The sequence below is a fragment of the Chlamydotis macqueenii genome, chromosome 1 (assembly GCF_036417535.1).
Source record: "Chlamydotis macqueenii isolate bChlMac1 chromosome 1, bChlMac1.mat, whole genome shotgun sequence".
NCBI lineage: Eukaryota > Metazoa > Chordata > Aves > Otidiformes > Otididae > Chlamydotis > Chlamydotis macqueenii.
This window is the reverse complement of record NC_141556.1, coordinates 66546328-66570045: the sequence shown is the minus strand read 5'-3', so window position 1 is coordinate 66570045 and position 23718 is coordinate 66546328. Positions and strand designations below refer to the sequence as shown.

At 43.5% G+C, this 23718-nt stretch overlaps 1 protein-coding gene across 1 annotated transcript in view; it reads left to right on the top strand.

The window, feature by feature from the left end:
- The first annotated feature begins 336 nt into the window (after positions 1 to 336).
- The window catches only part of RESF1 (retroelement silencing factor 1), a 38622-nt gene continuing 15240 nt past the window's right edge, over positions 337 to 23718 (top strand). Inside the window, exons 1-2 of the mRNA XM_086755118.1 lie at positions 337 to 784; positions 3837 to 3918. The gene's annotated coding sequence lies outside the window, so the exon portion shown is untranslated. The remainder of the gene's footprint in view (positions 785 to 3836; positions 3919 to 23718) is intronic.

Genomic DNA, 23718 nt, shown 5'->3' with positions numbered 1-23718 from the left:
ACCTCGCTACCTATATATATACACACACACTCCTATTTCACCTGATCAAAGTATTTCTGTCTATGCTTTGTGTTCATACGTATACACGCATATACTGATTTAGGCAGCCTCGTAGGAAGTTCATTAGTGTGAATCCTGTCAGTTCTCAAATCTGTAATTAGCTCGCTGTTTTGATCATAACATATTCTACTGAATCACTTTGTTAATCTTTCAGTTGATTAATGATTTAGTGCTGCTAACTACAGCCTCTGATTTACCTCGCACCGTTAATAAATCTGGAATTGCTGCTAAATCGTAACCGTGTGAGATATATCATCCGCGACAGGGAGGCAGGCAGGGAGGCGGGGCTGACTCTGGAGGGCTTTGGGAAGCCGAAAGCGAAATCTGACCGCGCTGCACCGCTCCCCATCAGCGGCCCGGTGAAACCACAGGCGAAGCTTCAGCTCCCGCCCGCCGGACTCGTCTCCTCCTCGGCGGCACCGGCCCGGCCGCAGCGCCTGAACTGCGCACGGCGGCCTTCCCACCGCTTCCCGCCGGCGCGCCCTACCCCGCCTCAGGACCCCGGCCCCCGGCCCCCAGCCCCTGCTTGGCCCGGCCGCGGCTGGGCAGAGTGGCGAGGATCGGCACCGCCTCTCCGCCCCGCCGAGGGGCGGAGATTGCCGCTTCCCCTCGCAGCTCCTGCCCGCTGGCGGCCCCGCTTTTCTTCCGCTTCTCACCGGAGCCAGCGGCTGCTGGCCCCGCCTCTGTGCGCGGAGCGACTCGCCGGCCGGCCGCGGCGGGCACGGTGAGGACGGGCTGCGGCGATGGGCTGGGAGTGGGGCGGGCGGCGGTGGGGGGCCCGCGGTTGCTCCGCCTGCGGGGCCGGGGATCCGGCGGCTGCGAAGAGCCGCTCCGCGGGCGGGGTGGGAGCTGTCGGCCCGCCGGTAAGGGCCGCACGCTCCTCTCCTCCAGTGGGGTTCGGGGCGGGCGGCGATGCCGTCTCCTCGGGCTGGGCCGCGGAGGCCGTTCCCGGCTCCTTCCCCGGGGTAGCGGGAGAGGCCGCGGGCAGGCGAAGGCCCCGCGGCGTTGTCCCGGTGCGGCTGCGGGCCTCCCTCGGGGCGGCCCCGTCCTGACGTGCAGCGGCGGGGGGTACCCAGTGCCCCGTACGGGGCGGGTCAGGCCCGGGCCGGGCCGGGCCGTGAGGCGCGGTAGCCGGTCGGTGGGTCGCTGCTGGTCTCGCAGAACCCATTAACGGCCATTAAGCGTCCTGCGAGGGGCTGAGCAGACACAATGAGATTTGCAGGCTCGCTTTTGGGCCGAACTGTTTGTGCCTCCAGAAACGTCTTCCTCCTCGATCACCTTCGGCAGAAGCTTATTTATTGCTTTTTTTTTTTTTTTTTTTTTGCCATAGGGTAGTGCAACCCAGGGAGCTGGGACTGAAAGATATTATTAAAAAAAAACAAAAAACAACAAAGAAAAAGAAGTAATAGCTTTCAGGGTCGTGGGCTCGCAGTGTGAGGAAGATTAGGTGTTTTGAGACCCCTGTGTTTAAGCTCTGTGATGGAAGTCCAGCCATTGCCAGTGATTTTTGCTTCAGCCTTTAAGATAGACATCACAAGGTATGCGGGAAGGAGCCGATGCTCAGCCTTACATAAGAGGGATGCCTGCAGTGGAGTATTGTGGTTGAACTGACAAACCTGCTTATATAACTAAAGAGGGGAAAAAAATGGTTTTAAAGATGTATGGATTGCTATTTCTGCTTTGGGTTGTCTGACTAGTGTAGTTGAAAGCATTGCCTAGCTTATTCTATCTGCAAAGGCGGGTGTAAACGTGCGGAAAAAGGCAAGTACCCCATCAAGACTTGTTTATCAATTTTCTTCACGTGCTCTGGGAAATATGCTTTCAGTATCAGTGAAAACTAGAGGCATCAGGTAGAAAGTGAGTAGGTTTTTTCCAGCACTGGGTGTGCTTCAGAAGCCCGTAGGAATGCTGGAGGTTGTTTTCCTAGAAGTTGTTAGGAGGTTGACTCAACTCTTTCTAGGAGCTGTGTGGTAATGTCAGGCCTTTCCCTGCTCTTAACTAGCCTCCAGGGACGACTTGAAAATAGAACAAAACAAAGCCAGCTCATCCTGACTCCTGGTAAATATTTTCTGGCTCTTGCATCTGAGAATAATGGGAATAAAACAACAGAAGCTCCTTAACTGGCTCTTATCACCCGATTTCCTTGAGTTAAGCAGCCACTATTTCAAAACATTTAGACATTCCTGGCAGAGAAAGCAGGCTTGTGTTGATGATCACTTTTATATTACTGTCCACAAAATTAAATCCTTTACTCTCGATAGCTGTGCCAGTATAAAAGTTCCCCTGAGTCTCAAAGCAAAGCCAATGGGCTGAGGTAGTTCTGAAGGTGTTTATCAGGAGCTGTTAGTTCAGTGTCTTCATATGGCTCAGAGCAATGAATCCAGTGGTGTTTCGAAGTAGTTCAAGCTTAAACAGTATTTTTGGTAAAATACTATAATATAGTATAAATAATATATAATTAAATATAGAATATTTAAATAATATATATTATTTAAATAATATATTTTTCTGATGTTTTGGCAGAAAAAAACCCCCAAACATTATAGGGTGTGTCATATCAAGTGTGTTATGGGGTGTTTTGATTTCCTTCTTAATAGTAGCTAAAACTGTTTCTCCAGTTCAGTGGTCTACCAGGTTTTTAGAAGAGCTTTTATTTTGTCATTTCAGTTCTGTTTTCTACTTAAAGCACAGATGCTTTTTTACTCCTCCCCCTTCCTATCACTCTTCGGCAGAAGTCATTGTAGATCAAGAAAACAATCTCATTTGTGGGAGGCTGTCCTTCAAACACTGTCTTTTTAAGAGCCAGCAAGTTATTATTGACTTATGCGTTTTCTGCAGGCAAACATGTTTTGCTATCAGAATAATTTTATATCTGTTCCTAAAAACTACACAGAGCAATGTTTCCCCAGCTCTTTTGTTTGCCCCTTTTTTTTTTTTTTTTTTTTTTTTGTGAGGAAAATTGGTAAAAAGGGACCTGTTTTGTTTGCTTCCTCACCTCTGATGGAGTAGAGGTGTGCTGGTGCAGCTGGCCAGCTGAGAGCGTGTACTCCTCCGGCAGTCATTCTTGCCAGGCCTTTTGCCCATAGTGGACCAGCTGAGCTGCTTACTACAACCTTCTGGGCCACCACCTGGGTCTATTAAGTTTTGGCTGTGGGTTGCAATCAAGGGAAGTGGTTTCATAAATCCAGTATGTGCTGAGCTTGCTCGGTTTAATTTTCTGCAGCTGTGAGCAACTTGCCAGTTGTTAGTCAGTGTTTGTGATCTCTCATAGTCCTAATCAATGCAATAATTAACCTGTTAGTTTGATGTTGAACCTTTTTTTCTTTTTGTTGATGACTAATAGTCAACAAGTGAGCACAGGAGAGAGATCAATACTCTCCACTCCTCCATTTAAAAGGGATCAGGAGGGAAGGCTGAAGGCAGTGAAGAAAAAGTAAAGGGAGCAGAAGGCTGAGAAGGTGCCATTCAGCTATCTTAGTTCCTAGAGCAGCTCATGCTTTGCTAAGGCCATCTGTGAGGGCTTGTGAGAAACTGTAGAGCCTGCTGGTGACTCTTAAGAGGAGGAAAGATAAAAAAGAGACAAGGAAAAATGATGAAAGCTTGCATTATGATCGTTAGTGTTAGGTGTTTGCTGTTCTTTGCCTTTGTGTATTGTTGCCCCTGATGTATTATTAGTAATCAGGGACATTGGAGATTGTCCATTTACATTGTTGGTAGATGTCATTGCTACTTGGGTGAAGTACTACTTGCAGCTTAATGACTGTTGTCCTTTCTAGGAGCAAAGACCAGTAAGGAGCTCCTGCTCTTCAGTGGGTGCTGCACATCTATCTGAAGGCATGCATTGACAAGATTGCTTAAGTAAGTGATCTTACTTTTTTTAAAAAAAATTGTAAATATGAGGTATTTTATTATCTATAGTCTAGTTCATCCTGAAGCACCACAAGTAGCAGCGTCGGTGCAACTGAAGGTGTAGAAATGGGCAAGAAAACGCGGTTGGGGAAAATGTAAACTTCTTAACCTGCCTTTGTCACTCCAAGTATTTTTAAGCTATACTTTTACAACCATGGCTTTTCAAAGGACTCTAGCGCTTTCCATTGCTGACAGAGAATGGATTTTTGCTTTTTCACACATTTACTAGGTGCTACTGAAAGAAAGAAGTTCACTCAACAATCAGAATTCAATATAACTGTTAAGCAGATATTCTTTATTAGCAGTGCTGGACAGTACTGGGGATCACTCCACCACGAGTGCTTCAACAAACAGGCGAAATCACAGAGAATATATGTTGCAAACTCATACATATTCAACAGATTTCCTGGAACTCATTAATATATGCAAATGTTCATCTTCACATGCGAAGGGGTTCTTGCTGGTGGTCTTCGCAAGTCCTCTGGTGGTTGAGGGATGAAGTAAATACTTCTCCTCACTGTGTTCGCTAGTTGAACTCTGAGTCTGTCTTCCATACAGGGTCTTGTCTTGGCTCATCGCTCTGCTTGTAAATTCCTTAAGGCCCCCTGTCAGGCTCCGATTTTGGATGAGAGGAAGGCCCCCTTGCGTTCTAGCCGACCTCAGATGAGTTTGGGAGGCTAGGGGCGGCTGGACCAACATCTCACACACTGGAGCGAGGTTTTGCTCATATTCTCGGGAACAGAATTAAGACTCAAAATGGAGTGAAGCGCCAGGTAACTTTATTTGCCTGACAACAAGTTTGCAAATGCAAGAGAGAGAAAGAAAGGAAAGGGGGGGAAAAAAGCTTCAGTTGCAATAGCTACCACCACGGAGCTGCGGCGTCCTGATAGTCCAGTTCACTTGGTGGGAGAACGTTCTGTCCCACGTTGGCCGTTTCTGTCCTTTATTGTTCGTCTCATTGCATATTCATTGTCCTTCCAAGAATCACGTCGCATGTTCCAAGAGCGGGTTTGCTTGGCCGCACTCCTCACCTGGCTGTGATATGCATGCCCAATACAGTCTCTGGGCCCCTCTGTTTTTCTGGCCTTGGGTCTGGGTGCATGCATGGAGGGTAAGGCTAAATTTCTCAGAATCAGCTCTGCATTCAGGTTCACAGGACAATAGGAGGAAAACAGGAAGCTTCTAGTCCTGTGGCTTGACTGGCTTGCAAGAAAACAGGAATTGGCTTGCAAGATAAGGGAATCGGCTTGCAGGAAAACAGGAAGACTCCAGTCCTCCATGGTTTAACTGATGTTCCATTGTCTAGGTGGTGTTTTGATGTTTTGACCGTGTTGAGACAAACATTTGACAGTCTCTTACACCAGCCCGTGGCTCAACATTGTTACCTCAGAGATGGGGTTCCGTGGTGGCATAAATGATAAAGGAAAGGAGAGAAAGAAAGGAAGAGAAAAGAAGAGGAAGAAAGAGAAGAAAAAAACCCACTATATATATGTGTGTGTATATATGTGTATATATGTATGTGTATATATATGTATATATACACATACATACATAATTCTAAACATTATTGTTTGTCAGGCAAGTTACAAAACTAAAAGGAAAGAAAGATTCTTTCCTAAACTTCAGATGAGTGTACAGAGACATAAATGCTAAGTAAAAACAACAAAAAAATTCTTTTTAACTCTAACATCCTTAAATAACGTTTTTAAACTAACAAACAATGTTTTCCTTAACAATAACATCTTTGATTTAATTAACAATCTTATCTGAGTAAATTATCTAAACATATTTAAATCTAATTAACAACATTTATCTTATAGCTATTAAGAGTATCTTACCTGAGTAAATGATCTTAACATATCCAAATCTTATTAACAACACTTATGTTATCTTACAAAACTAAACATGTGTCCCAGGCCAAGTTTGAGGCTTATGGCTCTAGGGGATCAAAAGAAGCGAGTGATTATTTACAAGGACAGTCACAAGGTAAGCAAAGATAAACCAACAAAACTATAGCAGTGCACAACATCATAAATGCCCTAAATAAAGCACCATAAAGATGTTAAGCATTTTGTTCATTTTTTGCGACTTTTTTTTTTTTTTTTGGCAAAACAGTTCAGTTTTTGCTTTTTAGTGAAGCTGGTGACTAGGTCCTCGTGGAGCTGGTGGCTGTGCGATCCCAGTCCACTGAACTGGGGTCTGGATACGCAGCAGGAAAATAGATTTCCACACCTCCAACTCAGAGCGCATGTGTGGTTTGGGCCGAGAAACTTCTATCCCATATTTAGGCACAGTAAATAAACAATAACACTATAAATTTTGCTATCAAAAAAACCAAACATCCTGTATAATTTCTATTGCTGATGGTGTGGTTCGGTTCTTTCCATCATCTAGCAATGTTGAGACATTAATTAACCTTTTCAGTCTCTGACACCCCCTTATCTTGGTTTCAGCTAGTGTTTGCTGGTTTTATCTGTGCTCCTTATCTGACTTATCTCAGCACCTGCTGGAGCATCCTGAAAATACTTTCTTATGTTAAATTTTATGACTCAGCTATTCCTTCTCTCAAGGTTTACATTTTCACACATGGATTACATTGCTATGCAGGACGTAGTGGTTACAATTGGAACACATTATTCATTAACTTGGAGCCAACTCTATCGCTACTAGGATCTTTCTGACTATTAACTTATGTTTCTGTTAAACATGAGTTGTAAGTTCTCAACAGTCTCAAAACTGCAAAGGACAATGAAAATGTAAACCAAAAAAAAGCTGTAGGATTTTGTATTTGGAGAAATTGCAAGGAAGAGCATTTAATGAGTGGAAGCGTTCATAATGTAACTTACAGGATACAGGAGACCAGCAGAGAATAAAGGCGTTATCACAGCTATACTTTTTAAAAAAAATCCCACTCCTGTGATCTTGAGGCTAGTAATATGCCTTGTTGTTGGTGTAAATGGTCTCCATAAAATGCAAATATGCCAAAGGGCTCTTTGGCTCTTTTAGTTTGTGCTGGTGAGAGATTATTGTTATTCTCCATTACTGAAATTCATTTAACTTCTTAATTTGCAGTTCAGCCAGTGTTCTGTATATAAACTGCAAACTTTCCTGCAACTCATAGTCATTAGCTGTTGAATGATTTGAGAGCCAATACTTTTTAAAAGGAGGTACAACTACTGAAGATGTAAGTTATTTGAATGTGCCTTAAAACTTGGAGGGAACTTGGAAAGACTTTGGAGACTGAAGCACATTTCATAGTTGATCTGCATTTCACAGTTTCCGTGAAGTGTGATAAGTAGAAATCTGCAGCTGTAGCTTAGGGGTGTAGGTATCTTCTGGAAAAAAAAAAAAGTAATTCCATCCAAGAAAAAGCATCTTTTGGACTCTACTTTCTCATCAGCTGGCCTCTTCCATTGTAGTAATACAACTAAAAAACATGAGCTGCAGATGTGTACTTAAAGGTACGTTAAGGGCGAAGCTCCTGCCTGAGCATCCACACACCATTCAAGGAGATGCTCACACCTCACCTGAGATTTAACTCCTAGGACTGGAGTCCCTTCGCAGATGGTGACTCCAGTGAGCTGACGGATCCCCTTTCAACTCCTCGCACACACACACATGCTCACTCTTGGGCGCTTCCTGTTCCCTCAGGCTTGACCCTGGGTTTCCTGAAGCAGAGTCTCTGATGTGACACATGCCAGATGGGTTTATTGAGTGTTCCAGTGGTGAAGAACAGCTTGAGCCAGGTGCCTCTGGAGAGGGACTCTGAACAAAGAAACCTCGGGGCAATTATACCCTTACAGTCAAAGATCCCCTCCCCTCACGTGATGATTTGGTCCAATAGTAATATTTGGGTCCAAAGTCTTCTTTTTCCTCATTGGATCCTTTCTGTCTCCAGGCAGGCTGTTCTTTTTCTTATCTTGAGGATGCAGTTTCTATTGATGATTGATGTGGCTACCTCATCTTTCTGGTTTACATCACTTTCTGGACCTTCCTTCTGTGAGGGACTGAAAGAGTTAATGTGTGTTGATGTCTCAAACGTTGTAGGGCAGGCTGCAGTTTGCATAGGGGCAGGAGGTGGAGGCCCTGTGGGGGATGCACAGCTCTGCTGGAGGACCATCACAACCGCATGTCATCATGGTCGCTGGATCCAAGGGTGGTAATCTCTTTCTCTCTCTTTCTCTTTTCCATATTCTCTGTTTCCTTCTTATAAACATTCCGATAAGAGGCCTGGCTATCAACTCCTTTTTGCTTTCCAAGTTTTCAAAGTTAAGTCATTCCTCGTTAATGTTAAAATAAAGTGTTAAATTGATCTTTGGTGTTATTTCACCTTAATTTAGTCCGAGGGAGTCATGAACCTGCTACGGCCTTGGGTCGTAACAAAAAGTTGGTGTCACAGACAGGATTCCCTTGTTGGTACTAAAGTGATCGATTGTTAGGCTCAGGCTTTAAGTGGGGCTGCTCTCTGAGGGGCAGTCGTACACAAAGAGGATGGTCCTCTGAGGGCTATCAAGGGATCTGTTCCCTGTAATTGTAGGCTCATGATGGTCTAGTGGGGAGGTCTGATTATAGATTGTGACCACCTGGAGAAATTCAAGGACTATAACGCTCGATCTTGTCCCACTGCTATGACTTGGGCCCAAAATAATTGACATAATTCACAAGCTGTAGCAGGCTGAATCTTCATGCTGGCAAAGGAATGAAGATTTAAACTTGGAAAGTGAAAGGCATTGGTTTGCAGGGTTTTAGGAGCTGCCCTGGTGGGGTTCCAGTATCTGACTTGACAAGCAGAGGAGGAGGCAATAAAATCTGTTCAAGACTTAGTAAAGGCTTTACAAGAGCAACTAGAGAATGAGGCAAAAGGTCTGTCTGAGCGGCTTGCTGCCGAGCAGGTGACTAACCAGAGGCTACACACTACTTTTGGCAGAGGATTTGGAGCGGGAAGAGATACTAAGGGAGCAATTGGATGAAACCCGTTCCCAAATTGCTGTGGGAAACATGGATATAATTGCTGACTGGGGAAGGGAATTAGAATTGTTACACTTTTAATAAATGCTTGGTTGATACCATCAAGCAATCAAATAGAATCTTGAAGATTTAATTTTGTTCTGAACAGACTTATCTCTCTTGATGATGTTGGTATGTTGCTTGATACAGTAGAGAACTGTAATTTTAAAACTCCTTGTGAAGCAAGGCTCTTCCAAATGCCTGGAGTCTGTGGTGCTTGCAGAAAATACACTTCTTACCTTTCAGAATAATCTCCTTGAGCTTGGTTTAGATGCTGCTTATGACAAATTCAGATTTTTCTCTATCTAGTGCTTCTGATTGGTGTTATGTGGCATGGTGTTTCTGTGTTATTTCATTCCTGGTGAGAAGAATTGCCTCTTTCCTGCTGCCCTTCTGTCTGTGATCTCAATTCTTATGACTCTTGTGGCAATGTTGCCAGATGCGATTCTATAGCTACAGGACTGTGGGTCAGGTCCACTGTCAAGTGTCATGGAGTGCTTTTTCCTTGTTTTTTGATTTTTGTACTGTCCCTGAGGAAGTTTTAAAATTGAATTATATAACTGTAATATCCTAAGTTGTTACTAACTGCCTGCTGCAAGAAACAATTTTAGTACAATTGGAAGGATATTAAACGATTATGAATAGTGTAGCGTGCAGAGGTCTGTGCAGTGTAAGGCACTAGTGAAAGTTAGCAACTGTTGTCTTATAAATCTTATATTCAGTATAAACTGTAGAAAATTGACCCAGATTTTTAACTGTTAATCATTCTACTAACCAGTTCTGTGTACTCAGGTGACACGTGAGTATGGGAGTATAGGGTCATATACTCTGCTACTGTTCTGTTGTTGGTCAGGTGTCTTGGTTTTTCTTCCTAGCTCTGGCTAGTTCAGACTTATACATCCACACACGTTGACATAAATCCACTATGAGAAAATATAAACACACTGAGATCCTTTTAATTACTGACCCTTGGACCTCTGGCACACCCCTTGGTCTCTCCAGTTGCTGAAGTGACCTGGAGCTCCTTTTCAGGTTGCTGGCACCCAGACTTTCCTTGCATGCTAGGCTTTCCAGTGAGACCTCCAAGCCCTGTGACCTCTTCTCCAGGTGCTGGCACCCTGCTTTCTTCAGTTGCTGCCCTTAAACCTATGAGCTGTGAGCCACGGGTCCCAGCTGGGCCTTGCTTACGTGTGAGCAGCCCCTTTTATTCTTCCTCTCTATTTCCCCTTATTGTTCTTACACATCCCCCCTTTCCTCATGTCTGATCCTTTCGCTAAGCGTTCTTTAAGTTTTTAATAGTCCTGCCTCAAATATACCCATGGTTTGAGGTTTGTATCATAAACTTTAATGTTGTGTTTATATGCTGCCAGTACAGCCCCAGCCCATCTTGGCAATAGGTCAAGAGTAGTTAACCAATTGGAATAATTGGTTTTTGCTAGAATAGAAATAAGTGTGGCCATTCATATCATAGATACCAGATTTTTTGTGGTTAGAGACCATGCACCATGGAGAAGGAAAACAAGTGATATAAGCAAGGTGATATTGTGCGTGCCTCTAAGAAGGGGTCAACTAAAGAACAATGATAAGATGGTCCCAGAAGACCCCTGGAGAGACTTAATGAGCAGCAAGATGGAGTTTATGAGAACATTTTCTAAGAATCGCTTTGAATATGTATGATTCTTCCAGAAAATATAATGAATATGTATGTTTCTGTATAACATAAACTCTACTTCATGTACTATAAGGCATGCACGATAGGTGGAAGGATCCCCTGTGCAGCCGGTGCCACAATAAAGAATGCCTGCTTCTTAATGCTACATTGGTGTTAAGGAGTTTGATTCCCAATTTCAACAGCAAAAGCAGCAGACCAAGAGTTAAAAGAATGGCCTGTGGTGACAGTGAAGGAGCACCATTTCCAGGACGCTGTTTCCGGCAATAAAACTGGAGAATGTGTTGAGTGTAAGGGTATGTGAAATGTGAGAGCATCTCCGTTAAGGTTATCTGCTCAAGGACCTTTTCAGTGCAAAAGGAGACAATAAGAGGGAAAGGAATAAATCAAATGTACAGAGACGCGAACAGTACTGGGTATAATAACAAGAAACAACCTCCTCCGCTGTTCTAATTCAGTGTGTGGGTTGTGAGAATGTTTGTTTCAGCAATATTATCTGATCAAGGACCTTGTCAAATGGGATTATAGGGAAAAGAGGGAAGCGATAAAGAAAACTTAGAGATAAACCTGACAGGCAAATGTGAAGGAGACAGAAGAAACAAACCTTGTCAGTCTTGCTAACTGGTGGGCCATTGAGAAACTGTAGGCAAACCTAGACTTTAAACTGAATAGAGTGCAAACCTGGGAGTCCCAGGTGTGAGTGGGAGGAGGAGGATGATGGAACTGTGCAGAGGGGGAACAGACAGAAGAGAGTATAAAAGCGGCTAGACGTGTGTAAACTGTGGCTGGTCAGGAGGTCAGCCTGAGCCGTGTCTGATCCCTGCAGCCAGTCCTATCTTCTTAAGTCCTTTTTTAACTATCTCTCTGCATACCCTCATTCTCCATGCCTTGTGTGTGGATGCTGCAAGGGCTAAGTGCCAGCTACTGAGGAGACCACTGTGAGTTGATAACTGGACCAGGAAGTGGAGTCAGAGTGGAGGTGTAGGCACCTCTGGGCCATGGTGCCAGCAGCTGGAGCAAGAGGGTGTCTCGGCATCAGTAACTGGAAGGACCGTAGCTCTTGTGAGCATTACCACAGGTCCCACACACTGTCTGTCTGGAGTGCCAGCTACTGGGGGGACTAAGAGGTGTAGATTTGGTGCCAGCAACTGGGGCCAGACTGGGAGTGCAGGCAGCCCTGGCCTGCCGTGCCAGCAATTGGAACGAGTGGGAGCCTCACCAAGGTGAGTCGAGCAAGTGAGGTGCTCAGTCCTGCTGGAGCAGGACTGTGGGTCACAGCCTGCGTGCCTGATGAGGATGCATGGAGGGTATCCTCCCTGAATTGGATGTTTGCCTGTATAATTTGCTAGCAGACTTCAAGGTGGACTGGCTGGTGGGTAGGAGGCCCTGGGTCCAGGCAGGGGTGTCCCATGGGCAGAGGATCCATGCTGGTATTTGGGGGGGATCCGTGAGTGTGAAATGCTTATGAAACAAGTGTGTGTGTCTGTTTGTTAGTAAGCATAAAGCTGGATGAGCTGGCAAGTAGGAGATCCTTTAGAGGGACATTCAGTCCTGACCAAAGAGGAGAGAAGGGACTTGGCTGTCTATACTTCTATTTTATGTGACTCATATATGTAGGTACTGTTGAAGGTGGCATCTTTTCTGTGGCTGTCTGTGTCAGTGTCGCATGTGTGTCTTTGGGATGCGTGCTCAGTCTTGCTACCTGCAAACAGGAAACCATCAGCAGCTGTGTCCATGGGCCTGCAGTGGAAACACCTGGGTCTCCAGACTGGGCTCCAGCCTCTGGGCAGGAAGAGTCACCAGGCCACAGAGCTGCTGGAGGTGGTCACTTTTGGCATCCCTTAACAAGCACTGGGGCTGTGCTAATAAGATAGTTTGAAGAGAATAATTTTGATGGGTTTTGTTTCAATGGCTGTCGCTTGAACTGAAAAAAATCTTGGTCCTGTTTATTCATCTCTTCTGAAAAGGTCTTGTTTGTTCCGAGTGCTCTTCTCACTCTTCTAGATTTGGGCCATGAGGACATGTGAGAATGAAGTGTGTTCAGTTAAAAAAACAACCAAACCCAACTCGAACAAAAAAGCCCACTAACAAAAACTGACTCGGAAATACAGTTGGATAGTACTGAATAAATTCATTAAAAGTCCTGGTGGTTGGAGGAGACAATGATGAGAACACAAAGGAAGGCTGCAAGGAAGAGCCTGATTCAATGTGAAGTTCATGGGCATAAAAATAAAACAAGCCCATCCAATAACTGTTTTTGTAATGCTTGTCTGTGGCAACAGATGGCATTAGGACAGCGAAGCCAGTCGGTGGAAGTGAGAAATACACTGTTGGAAATGGTGGGATGGGAATTGGCAGAGTGAAGTGACTAGTCTTCATATGCTTAAAGTTACTGTAACTGCCCTGTGATTGACTATCAATCTGAAATACAGATAATTTCTAACAAATTATTTCTTATGTAACTGCTAAGAATCTTTGTGGCAGGAAAACTCCAGTATGCTGGTGCTGATGTGACATCTAGAATCTAGCTATGAACTGAGGAAAATGAGAATTTTTGGTGTGTATGTACTCTTTCCTTTGGGCATGTTTGGTTGATTCAGGCCATCTTGTACCACAGGTGCAGATCTGCCAAGCTGCTCTAATCTTTCTGTGATACTGTTTGTCAAACATATTGAATTCATTTTAAATGCTTTCAGTGAACTGAGACTGGCTGCTAGAAGTCCAGAAGCAGAAACAAGGGAGCAAAGCTGTGCTGGCCTGCAGCTGAACTTTTGTCCTCTCAATTCTTGGAAGCTTGTGTTTGCTGAACTCCATGTCCTGGAGAGGTGGGAAACAACAGAGATCAGAGTGGCTGGCATTGAAATATATATGGTTAGTGTTTATAGAGTTTTAGTCCAATAAAAGGAAGCTTTTAATAATGCCTAAGAATGTTTTCTAACTATTGTGAGTGCCTCAGTTACACTTGTCACAGGGCAGATTCAGACCACCTAAAGAACCACTGCCAAAGGCAGCAGCAGAAGTGGGTTTATGGAAGTAAGGTGTTGTAAAAGTGAGGCTTAAGAAAGTCTGATGACAGGATTCAATCTATTACTGTACAGAGAACATAATAACCAATACAAGGTCTTAATGCCCTGTGATACAAGGTTATGCGTGATATCAGTGTCTCAACCTTTAGGACTTACCTTTAGAGGCATCCCAGCTCAAAGGGAGCCACTGCTGTGTGGCCAGCTGCCTAGCAGGGAGAGCTCAAAAAAGGCTCACTCAGGCTGTCATAGTTGTGGAATAAAGTGGTTGGCTCATAGTCAGATTACATGCAATGGGAAAGGTAAGCATGAGATTCCTTGTACCCACAACTTTCTTTGTTCCTTGACAAATTAGTCTTGGAAGAACCACCTGCTATTCATGTGTTAATCGCATGATTGGTGTTCCGATTTCCCAGCTCATATGCCTCAAAATTCGCCGTGTCACCCTGTTCCTGCATGTGTTTTCAAAGAACAGATTGGAACTAGAGACGTTCTTGACCTGGTCATGGCCTAGGCCTTTACTTCCTTGGGAGCCTGAACCAAACTATCACTAGTTTGGTCAAGGAGTAGAGTGCATCTGTCACACTCCACCCTGTGACGATAGTCAATCCACGTTGTCGGCTCATAGAGTTGTAGTACCTCTTGCCTCTGTCAGAAATATACAGCTTATTGCAGGTCAGTGGTAAGGGTCCAATTATTTGACGAGTTGCTTAGCTTAAGTGTTAGAATTAATGGTAATTTTATACCGCTGCACATACAGAATCAGTTGAGTGCATGTGTTTTACATGTTGGATTAATGTAATTTGTTTCTTTATTTGCCAAACTTTGATATACAGAATGATTACAAGCAATAAACACAATAAAGTAAAAACTAACAAAACTATGACTGGATATAACAAAAAATTAAAAGCTCCAGTTGCTGTTGGTTACCATTCAAGATCATGAATGTACATAGCTGTTTGTGACAGAGACAAGTACTGTCTCAGCACATTTGTCAGGGTGTACTGAGAAATATCAGACTTCCCTAAGGGAATTAAAGAACATATCGGAGGTTCCAGAGGAATTCCTTTCACACATGAGCCTCATCCTAGATCAGGGATTGAAGCTTCAATGTCTACCTACTGTCTTTCTTTATTTCCCTGCCAGACTTGTCAGTAGATGAATCGCAGATCAGTCTTGGCGTGAAGCCAGAGATGCTGTTGACTAGATTCGTTCAGTAGTAGCATCTTCTATAGTTAATACATAGGTGATAACTAAGTGTCACGACCCGAAAGGAGCTATATAGGATGACCTCCCTCCCGTTGGGACCAACAACCGAGTTTGTGATTCCCTTGGACTGAATGAAGGTGAAATGACACCAACCAAACAGTTTTATGATTTATTAATACAAAATAGAAGGCATGTGGTTAGACACAATAACACAATGGCAACTATTTAACTGGATAATTGCACTGGATAAACAAGTCCTGTGCCACATGTGGTTACTTACATCTAGTCCTGAAAGAAAGAGAGGAGGGAGAGGAGAGAGAGATATACAGATACAGAAGATACTACCACCCGTGGATCCAGCAGTGTCCCATTGATCCTTCTTGCTCTGGGTGTCTTGGTGGTGGGGATCCCACCCTAGCCTCTGATGGTACCATTTTTATACAGTCCAAATCCCAACATCTCCTCCCAGTTCCAAGAAACTTCATGCATATGCATGGTGGGCGTGATGCCGTGCAAGGATAGGCATGGTCTGCTTCAGCACAGGCTCAGTGTATCCTGAGTGGTAGCAGGGAGGCTGTTCTGGGGGAGTCACATCAGACGAGACCCTCCCAAGGTCAATGATCTAGCACCCTGCACATGCGCAGTTAGTTGTTCAAAACCACAAAGTACTGTCTCACTTCTGCTTCTGCAGGGCCAGAAACCGGTGTCTCGTTCTTGCAAAGTCTGCAACAGTTGCAGTTAGTTGTTGACAGGCATCAAAACCACAAAATATCGTTGCTTGTGGTTATAACACCTACTGTGCACACAAGTCTCTTGCGAAGTCTGACGCACATGAGTCTCTTGCGAAGTCTGTAATGGTCGCAGCAAAACTCACATGTTCTACACCAATAAATGTTTAAGGCAAATGTCTGCTCATCTGTCCACCACGCTAAGTCTGTTTGCATTGTATGTAAAGTTTACCAAGAGCCACTAGACTTACAAGTGTCAGAGGCATTATTCCTGCCAACTTTTATGAATTTCAGGAGATGGGATTCTGCTATCACCTTCTCGTAAGAATATACCTACTGCAACTTGGACCTTGGTTGGACTTGAAGGTGAATTAAGGAATTGAGTTTAGTGTGGGTTGCCTGACATAACTAGGCTGCCTTTAGCATAAGGATGAGTTAGCAAAACGAGTTCTTGTTTTTAACAAAATGTTTGAACTGCAGATAGGGTCTACCCCTATGCAGGGGTGTGATATGTACTGAGACAGTTGCTTTTAGACGCATACCTTGTTATCTAGGAAACCATAGAATTAGCTACAGTAGACAAAACAGAGCACTGAAGTTATGTAACCTAACTGCTTGCTTATCAACAATTAACCACAGAATGTGTGGAATGTTTGATAAAATTACCATATAAGCTGGCTGAAATTCTACCTCGACGGAGGTGCATTTTGTTGGTTGTGGCAAAAATAAAGGTTCTTTGGCTTACAGTCCATCTGTGAGTTGATTGCTTTGCATCAAATATAAGATAACAACAGCACCAAAAAAGGGAATTTTACCATATGGGAATTACCAACAGCCACTTGAAGTGTTAAATGTCAGTAACTGCGATGTAACTTTACTATCGTAAATAATGACAAAGAACAACGCAAACGGAGTGCACTATGGAGCCTGGAGAACCTTTCAGGAATGTTCCCCTTTTTGCTTATAATGCCTCAGAGAAATATAACCACTCCAAGTCCAACCACTATCCCTCCTTTTGAACCAGCTGATTGTGCTGTGAAATATCACAACCTCTCCTTCACAGGTCCTTATGTAGTGAGACAATCCAACAAGAAGAAATTATTTATGGATCCCACATATTCTTTTAAAAAATTACAGGTAAAAGTACAAGTTCATATATTCCAGATAAAATTAGAATGTTTACCTTTTGTCTCACAAAGTCTTAAAAGGATGGAAAGCATGGTCACATTCTAGAGTTCTCCGCTCAAGAAAACGAAGAGATTTAGCTGGATGGGTTGGATCTGGATTAGGAGTTTTAAAGTCCATTGATCATGAAGTACTGATTAACAAATTTAGTACAGTTGCCTCCGATTTAGGAAAACTAGAGGTACCATTAAGATCATAATTGATCTCCCTAGCTGAGTCTCAAACGTTAACCGCTGACCTTATATCATTATTAGCCAATCATACTACTGAGGATTTCCAAGCAGTGACAACCTTTATAGGGGGACTACAGGGGAACATATCCGTTGCTATTCAATGTGTACAAACCCAGCTCCGCATACAATCCGTGATTTCTGATATCATCAGGGAAGGGATGTCAGGAAATGTGCCACAAGAAATTAAAGAAATTATCACTGGAAACGATACTACCACCCCATTCAAATTAAAACATCCAGCTTGGTGGCAACGAGTTAATTTCACCTATGATGATATGAAGGAACAAATTGAAGCCTGTGTTTTCACAATTCAAAAGGCAGAAGTGTGGGTTATTTCCCTATTTTATCGTTAGGCACAATCCATCAGGATGTGATAGTCAGACCAATAAGACACAATGCCTGGGCAAGATATAACAACAATACAGAAAAATAGTATTGAAGCCTGTATTCCAAAGGAACAACTAGGATATGTTTGTGAAAATGCGGTAACTGAAAATGAAGATCTGTGCTTAGACACAGAAGACAGTACGCATGCTTTTGAGACGCTTCCCTCGGGACATGCTCAATCACAGGTATCTTATGTGGGGAAAGGATGTGCCTGTATAAGAAGTAGTTGTGTCAATGTTAGTACCAATAATTGCGAAGAAGAGACCAATGGAACTAACTTTTGTGTTTGTAATTTTACAAGATACAAGGCTGTGATTTTAATTATTCTCTTCCTATAACCACTTCTCAGTTGATCTCTGACAGTTACATGTTGTACAATGATGTACCTAAATTACAGATCTGGATGGACATTAACGTTCTGAAGAAAATGCTCTCCCACCTGGACATTGAAGCACTACTAAAAAAGGTAAAAGAAAGCTCCAAACAAACACCGTGGCAAGTCTGGCACGATACTCTGGAAATAAAGGATATCATCACAGCCGTCGGAAAACAGGGGGAGCACCCTCGGTGGGATATTTTTCTGAACACATCGTTAAAATCACCAACTGCTGCACAGTTTTTCAACTTTCTGGTAGATCCTGTACTGGTGCTGATCTTTGTGGCCGTCATACTGACCATACTCAATCTCTGGATATGGTGGAAGATACAAACTGTCGCTTAACAAGTACACGTATTATGGACTGTAAATAAAGTTTCGCAAAAGAATTTGGAATAGCTTAAAGAAAAGGGGGGATTGAATTAAGGAATTGAGTTTAGTGTGGGTTGCTTGACATAACTAGGCCACATTTAGCACAAGGATGAGTTAGCAAAACAAGAGTTCTTGTTTTTAAAAAAGTGTTTGAACTGCAGACAGGTCCCTACCCCGCTGGGGGGGTATGATATGTACTGAGACAGTTGCTTTTAGACACATATACCTCGTTATCTAGGAAACCATAAAATTATCTACAATAGACAAAACGGAGCACTGAAGTTATGTAACCTAACTGCTTGCTTATCAAAGATTAACCACAGAATGTATGGAATGTTTGATAAAATTTCTATATAAGCTGGCTGAAATTCTACCTCAACGGAGGTGCGTTTTGTTGGTTGTGGACCCTGTGCTCTCCCCGCTAGCGAAAAGAAAGGTGCTTTGGCTTACAGTCTGTCTGTGAGTCGGTTCCTTTGCATCCAAGTCTACTCAGAGCTGAGGAGGTCTTCAGCTGGTTTACCCCTAAAGGTTTAGTAGTAACTATGTTTTGGACATTCCCATAAAAGTAAAACGTTTGTGGCCAACTACTGTCCTAATCTCAATTTAAATGATCAGTGTGAGGGAAAGTGAAGATTTTGCAAGGAGGTAGTCATTGTGCCTAGCTTATTAGCTGGGGCTTCTGCATCCGTACCGTTGAGCGCTCTGAATATCCTGTAAGGTCTCTGTGTGTGTATGTTCTACTGAGGTAGGGTACAGCTATGGAGCCAGGCTAGCCGTACTTCATAAGTGGTAGACAAGGAGAGCACACTGAATTCAGTCGGGATACATCGGTTAGCAGTGTACCTGACGAAAGTCAATTGTCTCAGTGTGCAAGAACCAATCCACACACTGAATCAAGATACTTGTGTTTATTTTGATTCTGCAGAAGCAGGTGCTAGGCATCTAACACAGCCAGCACGCCTCTCAGTAATACAAAGGATCTTCATAAAAAATAGTAACGATAAAGAAATCACAATAAAATAACTGAATGGTTACTCATATGTGGGACAATAACTGAGAAGGGAAATTAGTTTCTCCAAGGTTCATCCTAATGGAAGAACTTCTTAGCATAAAATGCAGTTGATACTTCCAGGATGGAATGCAGTTGGCATGCTTGCTACAGCAGTTCCCTAGGGAACACACACTTAGCATATGGTAAGACTAACAGAAGGGAGGATGGAACAGAGTGAAAACATCACAGCCAAACTCTGTTACACTCCCTGCAGGGATGGGAACTGAATGGTACCTGGTGGCTGATAAGCCATGTAGTAGCTGATAAACTGTGTTGCAGCTGTCAAACAAGAAAAATGTCGGTTGCTGAGCCAGCAACTGTGGCAAAATCATATCCTTTAGATTAACTTTGCTCATTATAATCTCATTATAACACTAAAACACTCCTCCATCCCGAGGGCTACTGACCTCCAAAGTGAGACCACCCCTCACTGTGCATGTGCCCTATATATATTTTACTATACCTTTTAGAAATAAGGTGAGAGAATTTTCCACGAATTAGTAGTAAACGAATGTATGACTAGAATCACTCCAACTCCACCTTAATGTAAGAAACAGCATAGAACTAAGTGGATTAGGGGAGAAAATTAGGGAAGACTGCATTGTAACTTCTGGGATCAGTTCATGGGCTGAACCCGTCTTCTCCCCCACAGGGATGCCTGTTTGGTAGGAACCTTATTCTACGCATGCCAATATAACTAACCTAAGCTAGCTGTTACTAGTAATTAGAGTTTGGTTGTATATTGCTTTAAACTCGTTCTTGTGGTCACTGTAGTATCACCAGCAATCTTCAAACCTTATCCAGTCACAAATCTGTATTTTGTATAATGAAGTTCACTTTGTGCAGATTCCCGGAACCTGGAATAATTGAACTGAGGGGATTTGACTCAGTGGCGCTGCCAGCGTGGGTCCCTGAATATGTTAGTCGAATCACCCTTCGATGTAGTGGGCTGCCCAGTGGGACAGACTGCTTGGGTGTAAGGGTCTCATCTTTCTTGGGATGTTGACAGACTTGACAAACACAAAGTGTTTGTTGACACCTCCTTCACCCCCCTTTAACATGACACTCATACTGTTCCCCACTGCCCATGATTGCATGTGTTCTTGTTTTAAACATTTGGAGAGGTTCTCTTCATTAGCATACTCGTTATTCATAGAGAGGTCTGGTTTTTAACATTAAAATCACCTAAGGTTACTTCAGGACATGAATTTTGATTAAGGTCCAGTAGAGGCTTATATAACAGACCGTAGGTCATGCTGTGCAATATACGCTTGACAGGTCTATGATTATACTATTGTCCTGAACCAGGATGTACATCCTGATTGGTAAGGGGGAGTTTCCATCTCTGTCTCCAAGGATACCTGATCTTTGTAACCGTTATTTGTTCCTATCTACAACAGTATGTTTATTAGTGAACCCTTACATTTAAATAATCACTTTGCAAACTTGAGGGAGATTAACTACTCTTATTCACATAGCTTTCTATGCCATGCACTACTTCCTGACTATTTATGTCCCTGATCAATTTATTTATGCTTGTGTGGCGTGGGGAGGTTGTTGTAGGACAGCCTCAGCACTGTTTGCATGCTCCACCAGCGTGTCCCAGGGCAGCCGTGGCGCTGGAGCGCCAGGATCGATTTGAAGCGGTCGATACCTTCTGTGCCTTCAGCACGCTGAATATCATGATGGTGTGCTGGGACAGTTGATTGATTAGCATGAAAGTGGTTATGCCAGGGAAACAGATGAGCCCTTAATTCAAGTATCTGTTATCTAAAACTTATAAAACAGTAGTTCTAAATAAAGCATATCAGCCGTGAGCTTTACAGTTCAGTGTTGTTTGCAGCCCTGTACTGGGTGTTGCTGAGATGGAGTTCATTTTCTTCACAGCAGCTGTATGGTGCTGGGTTTTGTACCTGTGGCTAAAACAGTGCTGGTAACTCACCAGTGTTTTGGCGATGGCTGAGCAGTGCTTGCACAGTGGCAAGGCCTCCTCTGTTTCCCGCTGTCGCAAATAGGATTTTTTTACACGCCTTTGGTTTAGCAGCAATTTAGGCTTTATTAATATTTTGAGATAGATCACAAAATCAGGTTGTGTAATTCTTAATAGCACTTAATTGTGAGCCAATTTAACAGTGATTCAATGGAATTTGTTACAATCAAAACAATAACTTAGTTAAAGAATCAAGAACGGTAAGGCTCACCCAAGACTTACAGCAGGGTTTCCTCAGTCAAATGGCACACAGACACAGACAGAGGCTAAATCAAATCACATGCAGACAGACAAACAGTTATAAATCAAATTGCATACACACAGAGGTTAACCTATGATTAAAATTTCCCTTTTTGTGAGTTTCATGAATTATTTTTATGTGCCAGCATTCATCGATGGATGGTTGTCAAACCTTGCACAGTCGTCAATGGACGATCTTACAGTCCTTGCGAAACCTACCCTGAGAAGCCTCCCAGCTCAGGGAGAGGTTCTGGGTCACCCTGGCTGCTGGTGTGAGCTCAAAGGGTCTCACTTTGGATCACTGTTTATAGGATCTCTAGGTGATTGGCTTTGATCAGTATTTTCCATTCTGGCTGCAACTGAGTCATTCTGGTAAACAATGTGGTGGTGCAGCCCCCACCCTGGGCCACTCTGACATCTCAAGATAAGCCATGCATGCTTTGAGAAAAGCTCTCATTGTGCTGTTATCTTGGTTACAAGTGCAATGGCTTGGGGCTGGGGCCATCTCTGCCCCATCTCTTGGGGCACTCTCTGGCCACACCTGGGCCATCAGCCACCTCAGTTGTATACCAGAACCCCTTTGAGACCCCACCTGGAGTACTGCATCCAGCTCTGGAGCCCCCAATATAAGAAGGACATGGACCTGTTAGAGTGAGTCCAGAGGAGGGCCACGAAGATGATCTGAGGACTGGAGCACGTCTCCAATGAGGACAGGCCAAGAGAGTTGAGGCTGTTCAGCCTGGAGAAGAGAAGGCTCTGGGGAGACCTTATAGTTGTCTTCCAGTGCCTATAGGAAAGACAGGGAGAAACTCTAGCAGGGTCTGTTGTGACAAGACAAGGGGGAATGGTTTTAAAACAGAAGGGGGTAGATTGAGATTAGGCATCAGGAAAAAATTTTTACAATGAGGGTGGTGGAACACTGGAACAGGTTGCCCAGAGAGGTGGTGGATGCCCCATCCCTGGAAACATTCAAGGCCAGGCTGGATGAGGCTCTGAGCAACCTGATCTGGTTGGAGATGTCCCTGCTTCTTGCAGGGGAGTTGGATTAGATGAGCTTTAAAGGTCCCTTCCAATCAGAACTATTCTGTGATTCTATGATAAGCCATGCATACTTTGGGAAAAACTCCCATTGTGTTGTTATCTTGATTACAAGTGCAGTGGCCTGGGGCTGGGGTGGTCAGGCACTCCCTGGCCACACCTGAGCCATCTGAATTTGGCTTCCAAGGTGACTGTTGCTCAGAGACTAGCTGGGCATCAGTCTGCTTGTGGGAGGTGTTCTGTGATTGCTTTTGTGTTGTGTGTTTCCACCCCTGCCTCCCCTTCCCTTTACCTGTTAAACTTTATTTTATCTCGACCCTTGAGTTTTCTCTTTTCCTCCAGTTTTCTCCCCTGACCTGCTCGGGGGTGAGTGAGTGGCTGCGTGGGTGCTGGGCTGCTGGCTGAGGTCAGCCTATCACAAGCCCTGCTACAGTTACACCAGAGGAGTTGAGTTCCCATGGACCTATCCTGATAGGAAACGGTGTGGGGGATGGGGAGGCCAGCCCCCCGTTGGCCGTCACACTTGTAAGTGTGAGGTTTTGCTGACCACAGTTCAAATCAGGGTACAACGCTAGCTTCATCCTTATCAGTAGACCTGGATGAAGTAAACTTTAATGCTTTTGAAAAACAGTGCGGTCTACTGGTGGCTCCATAGTGATCAAAGGATCTTCTCAGAGTTGGCTTTGATGTGCTGAATTTATATTACTAGTCTCCTGATCAAATACTCCTTATTTGTCATCATTCTTTTCATCTTGTGTTGTTGGGTACTTTCTCACGGTACTTTTGGGTTACTGATGTTACTAATCTCCAGGTGAATATTGTTTGCTTGCTTCCGTGAATCATGCTTAAGGTCAGTCTGTTAGCAGGAGCAAATGTATAGCAGTGTTACCTAGTGGAGGATAGAGGCCATGCAAACGTTACGTTGATTTATTTTTTTATTTAAATATCCCAAGCACTATGGTGTACCATTGTAATTAAAAAAAATGAATGCACAAATACAGTAGTGTGTGGTTATGGTAAACTTTAGTAGAGAACTATTCTGTTCATGTAGTTTATTCAAGATTGAAGTAGTTTATTAAGAACATGTAATTAACTGGCAATCACTCAACTATATCTTCAGAAAAAAAATTGTTAATGTAACAAATAAACCACAAAATGCGACACTATAAAAATGTTAAGCATCTATAATGTTTGGAAGCACTCAGTATTTCTAAGCACCCAGAAAGTTCTAATCTCTCTTT